Source organism: Amborella trichopoda, chromosome 7 (assembly GCF_054954075.1).
Source record: "Amborella trichopoda isolate Santa Cruz 75 chromosome 7, AtrichopodaSantaCruz75HAP2 v2.0, whole genome shotgun sequence".
Classification (NCBI taxonomy): Eukaryota; Viridiplantae; Streptophyta; class Magnoliopsida; order Amborellales; family Amborellaceae; genus Amborella; species Amborella trichopoda.
In genome coordinates this window covers 40,895,031-40,900,986 of record NC_142342.1, presented here as the reverse complement: position 1 = coordinate 40,900,986, position 5,956 = coordinate 40,895,031, and the positions used below count along the sequence as shown (strand labels likewise).

The 5,956-nt window shown below is 33.1% G+C and overlaps 1 long non-coding RNA gene across 1 annotated transcript; it reads left to right on the top strand.

The window, feature by feature from the left end:
* Positions 1 to 564: 564 nt before the first annotated feature.
* LOC110007831 (uncharacterized) lies at positions 565 to 2,790 on the top strand. Its single transcript, XR_002282118.2, has 2 exons — positions 565 to 1,366; positions 2,106 to 2,790. It is a non-coding gene; the product is annotated as an uncharacterized LOC110007831 (long non-coding RNA).
* The last annotated feature ends 3,166 nt before the right edge of the window (positions 2,791 to 5,956 follow it).

The window sequence follows — 5,956 nt, the reverse complement described above, 5'->3', positions numbered from 1 at the left end:
ATAGTGTAAAGAAATATGGATTCAATACTGAAAATCTTTGTGATAGCTTTAAAATATATTTTTTATTTTTAATTTTAAAATTTAAAACTTTAAAAATAGTGTAGATTATTTATTTAAAAATAATGCTTTATCAACAGCATGTGTATCATTTTTTTTTCTCTCTCTCGAATCTCCTTTCTATAATTTGACTTTCCTTATAACAAACCAAATCCTCTCTCTAAACATTACCTTTTTTACAATTTTAGATTTCAAATTTGTATTGAGAAAGAAATGAATAAACTTTATTTACATGTTGATTTTTTTTCGTAACTAACAAAATTACCTTTACAGATTGTATTTCTTATATTGAATTTTTTTTTTGTGACTAACAAAATCGCATTTAAAGATTATATTTCTTATATTGATATTTTTTGGTGACTAACAAAATCGCCTATAAATATTAAATTTTTTATAATTTTGGTTTCCTAATTTTTATTAAAAAAATAAAGGGAATTGATCTCTATCCCTAACATTCTCTTCTAAAAATCTCCTATTTGTTAGTTTTTTTTCCATATATTTCTCTATCTCATATCTCTCTCATCCACCTATTTCTCTCTCTCCTCTAAAGATGGGATTCTCATAAATTTTAGGAGTTTCAAACTCTCTCATCCACTTATCTCTCTCTCTCCTCCCTTGGGTACTAATCTCTATATCTCTTTCTCTCTCTAAAGATCTCGTACTATTTCTCTCCCCCCAATGTAGGGGTTTCAAACTTTTTTTCTCTCTCATCCACGTATCTCTCCCTCTTATCTCTCTCTATCTATCTCTCTCTAAAGATCTCATACTGTTTCTCTCCCCAAACTCTCTCTCTCATCCACGTATCTCTCCTCTCCCTCTCTCTCCCCTTAAAGATTGGTACTTATCTCTCTCTCAAATTCTCATAGTATTTATCTCTCCTCCGAGTCTCTCTCTCTAATTCTCGTACTATTTATCTCTCCTCCGAATCTCTCTCTAAAATTCTGGTACTATTTATCTCTCCTCCGAATCTCTCTCTCTCTCTAAAAGTGGGTATCTTATTTAACCCCAAGAAAAAGGGATCAGGAGAAAGAAGGAGATGGACTAGGATTCAAATTTAAAAATATATAAATCATTTAAGAGATAGGATCTATTTATATTCAAGAAAGGATTGGAACAAAAAAAAATCTTTTATTAAGACATAAAAAGCAGTAAATATATATAGATATACACGCACTTTGTTGTAGGCCCATCATTTTGTTTCATTTTAATTTCATTAAGAGTTGTTTGCACCTTGCAAGAAGGTTCTTTTTCTTCATAGATTTCATAAACTTTATAGAGTTTCAGAGATTTCAGGAAGTTTATAGAGTTGGTATGTGCTTCTTGAAACCCTGATTCTTTCTTTTCTTTTTTATTTCATTAATTCTTCTTTTTATCTTTGTTATTTACTTTCTTGATCTCAGAGATCCAAATTCTTTTGCCTTCATGTAATGAATTGTTTTTTGTTTTTTTTTAAACGGTTCTTGTAATGAATTGTTTATAAGTAAGATTATTAGTTAATTGTATTCATTAATTCTTCTTTTTATCTTTGTAATTTCTTTTCTTGATCTCAAAGATCCGAATTCTTTTGCTCTTCATGTACTGAATTTTTATTTTATTTTATTTTTTTTGTGAACGGTGCGTGGAATGCATTGTTAATAAGTAAGATTATTAGTTCATTGCATTTCTAAGCAACTTGTGATTAGGGATAACATTAACGGCCAAGATTTCTTATCTTCCAAGGGCCCACGAAAGGTCGAAAGCTGAGGAACTGGTGGTTACTGTTAAGTATAGATATACAAGTACAGATATAGACTACTAGTTTTAAAAAAATCCAAAAATTTTAAGAATTATTTTCTATTTATCCCATTTCTATTTCTTCTCTCTGATGTATATTTAATTAAAAAACTAAATTTTAATATGATCTAATAAGGCCAAATTTTAAGGAGCTTTTTAATTTTTTATTTAAAGATTTCTACAATAAAATGCAGGTTCATATTTACCTAGTTCTTATTAATAGCAATCATTTTTACCTCCTTCTTTTTAACATCGTTTCTTATTCAAATCATCAGGTTTCATCTGCGATGAAGATACTGGAAGTTATATTGACATTGAAGTCCTCTAAAGAACACCATGCAACACGATGGCCAAACAAGATTTATGCAGTTCTCGCAGTCCAGCAGGCAAAGCTGAAAACAAAGATGATCAAGACAAATCAAGATGATTTCGCATGGAAAGGGAAGTTCGTCTTCCAGGTCGAAGATTTTTTTCTCATAAAACCGGATGCATTCCTGAATCTCAAAATCTACCGCCCGCGCCGACTGCTCAGCAATGAGCTTTTGGGTTATGCAAGAACCCCAGCGAGCGGTGTGATGAGATTCGAGGGTTGGAGTTTCTCTTCCTTGCCTGTGAGCGGCCTGTCCGACATGCCTCTAGGCCTCGTCAACTTCGGTCTGGTTCTGTGGCCTGCACGACACGCTACGATGGAGTTTTTCAAGGAAAAGGGAGGGATGGAGATCTATGGATTATAGGTAGTCCACAAGAGGGATGGATGGATGGATCTTGAAGGGAAGGAGAGAGATGGAGCTCTACGGATTATAGGTAGTCCACAAGAGGGATGGATCACATGAAAGAGCTAGTAGTTATTATCTTCTCTAATAGTTTGCGTCAAAGTTCCTGTAAATCTTTTCTTTTTCGTTCTTTTGTAGTTATTCTTATGCATAAGGAAAGTAGTAAATTTTATTTGTTTTTCTTTCACTGTGAACTTCTTCTTTATTTTCTCATTTATGTGGTGGATTAGTAGATTGAAAAACTCATGATGGTTCGGTGACTTTTCCTTCTAAAGGAACATTAGTTTTTAGTTTATTACTGTTTAATGGTGCGTTGAATAGAAACCTAAATGATAAATACTTTTTTGGGAAAAGACCAATACATGTTTTCGTTGAATCATATGGTTCATTTAATCTAAAGAGATATGATTCTATACCACCTATGTGTATAGGACCCCAAAATATCACCATTAAATTTTGCACTAAAACATTCAAATTCCATACCCATGTGTGATAAGTTTTCTAGATATTTGGTGATCCTTTAAGGTCATACACACACACTTGGAGGAGGGTTACTCTTATCTAAAAAGATAAAATCCTAAAATAAGAGTAGCATGTTGGGGGAGGGTCCTATAAGATCATTACTCTTATCTAAAAAGACACACACCCTCGGGGGAGGATTCTATAGGATCATTACTCTTATCTAAAAAGATAAAATCCTAAGATGGGAGTAGGGAAAGAGTTGGCATATTTGCCCCACAAATTTATATCCTATATCGTCTCAATTACTTGTACGGAAAAGGTTTATATCCTACATCGTCAATTATTTGTATGGAAAAAGTTTTATATCCTATATCGTCAATTACTTGTATGGAAAAAGTTTATATAAGGTTGCAATCTACGAAAAAAGTTTATATAAGGTTGTAATCTACGGAAAAAGTTTATATAAGTTCTTAATCAGTAAAATTAAAGTTTATATAAGGTTGTATCTTAATCCGTAGAATTAAGGTGCACATAAAAAATTTATTTGAAAAAGGTTAGTTTTGATGAACAAGTTTATATCTTATATCGTCTCAAGTACTTGTACGAAAAAAGTTTATATCCTATGTCGTCAATTACTTGTATGGAAAAAGTTTATATAAGGTTGTAATCTATGGAAAAAGTTTATATAAGTTCTTAATCCGTAGAATTAAGGTACACATAAAAAATTTATTCGAAAAAGGTTAGTTTTGATCTTAGAAAACCCTCTATTCGAAGGTGTACATCAAAAATCTATTGGAAAAGGTTGGTTGTTTTAATTATTGGAAAAGGTTGGTTGTTTTGATGTTGAAAACCCTCTACTTGATCATCTCGACATTGAGATGTATTTTTTATCCTAAAAAATAGTGCATCTTGCAATACATTATCTAGATCGTCCATTTTCAAGATTTTAATGTGTTTATAGATCTACTTGATTTGAACCATTTTTGGAGTTTAAAAATTCATAATTAGATATGAAAATGAATTATAAGGTCACCTTAAGGATTTTTTATACTAAATTTACATCGTATGATAGATTATCGAGGTGCACCTTATTTGGATTGTTCAAGGTCACAACCTCATATAAATGACACCCATTACTTATCTCATGTATGGATTACTCATACTCTACATCTACTGTCTAATTAATACTCATAATGTATTCCAAATTTTCAATTGTACAACTTACCCTATCAAGACCACCAAATCTTTTTTAAACTATTAAGAGGTACCAATTTCCTTTGGTGACATGTTAGTTTTGGGACTAGCAATGTCCGGGCTGGCCAGGCTGAGGCAAAAGAGGCCCAGGCCCCGCCCTGCCTTGTTAGAGTTGGGTTGGGCAAAATAGAATTTAAATAATTTTTTTTAAAAAAATAATGGCATGAATAGGCCAAATCAGGCCAGCCCTGCTGTGGCCTTGACCTGGCCCGGCCCAGCTTTACCCTCGTGCTGTGGTGGCTTGGCTCTTGGGCCATATCATGTGTCCTAGGCCCTAATTTTTAGGGCAAGGTTGGACAACTAATTGGCAGGCTTAGTTAGTTATGATCACAAAGTAACCATAACATACCTTGAGATTCTACCTTAAGGCCAATTTGGAAGTCCAATAAAAAGAAATTGTTATCAAATAAAAATACGCTTTTTAAAGTACCAATTGCAAAAATACCAAGCCTTTTTTCTTTTTTTATAAAGCCGTCAGTGTTAAAGTCTATTGTTCTCTCAACGATTCTCTCCCTCAATAAGAAAGGGATAACTACGTAATTAACAGTCTCTCTCTCACCTTGCTGCGTGTTTCTCCCTCTAACCTTGATGCAACCACAAGTCCAAGAGCAGAAGAATGGAGGTGAATAAAGATCTCATTGCTTCCCTCTTCTCCTTTCCCTGTAACAAGAGACCCAAGCTAGCAAACCCGAATGGTGAATTAAAGATATCATTGCTTCTATCTTTTCTTCTCCCCTTTAACAAGAGATCCAAGCCCTTGTTATTGTTGTTCTTCTTCTCTAATCTTCTCTGCCTTATTTGAGCTTTATCTTTTACCTCTATTTTAGAGGTATGATGAGAGGCTACCCCTAGTTTTAGAAAAGAGAGAGAGACAGAGAGAGAGGGGAGGAGCTTGGTCATTATTTAGAGAGATAAACATGCTTTAGTCCAGCCTTTTATAGAACTTCTATGAACAAACAAAAACTTGAGCGTCTGTCTCTTTCATAATTTTTTTGTGACAGTTGATTTTCTTTCGAAGATTTTGGGTTCAAGTAGTTTAGAGAGAGAGTAGATTTGGGGTTTATGAGGTAGAGAAAGAGTATATTTAGGGTTTCAAAGGTAGAGAGAGATAAAGAGAGTAGATTTTGGATTTCTAAGGTAGAAAAGAGAGAGAGAGAGAGAGTAGATTTGGGGTTTATGAGGTAGAGAGAATAAATTTGGGTTTTTGAGGTAGAAAAAGAGAGAGAGAGAGAGTACATTTGGGGTTTATGAGGTTTCACGGTATGGGTTGTTGGGTAATAAGGTGGGGTTTGCATGGGGGTGAGAGAGCCATACTTTCATAAAAAAAAATTTCAAGTCTGACTTGATGTTTTTTATTACGGTAACTTTTATTTTGATACTGCAGAATTTTTTATTTCAATCTAAAAATCTAATAAATTTTTGTGGTTATCCAAATGGTTTAAATCTATTTCACAATATTTTTGGATTGCAATCCAAAAATATTCCAATTTTGGGTACAACTTAACCATTTCAAAATATCTTTTTTTGCTTTTTTTGGAAAGGAAACCAATAAAAATTCTAAGGATGGGCTCACATCCTATTCATACCAACCATAAGAGCTAATGTCAACTTCATTTACCTAAGCTGATGTCAAATTT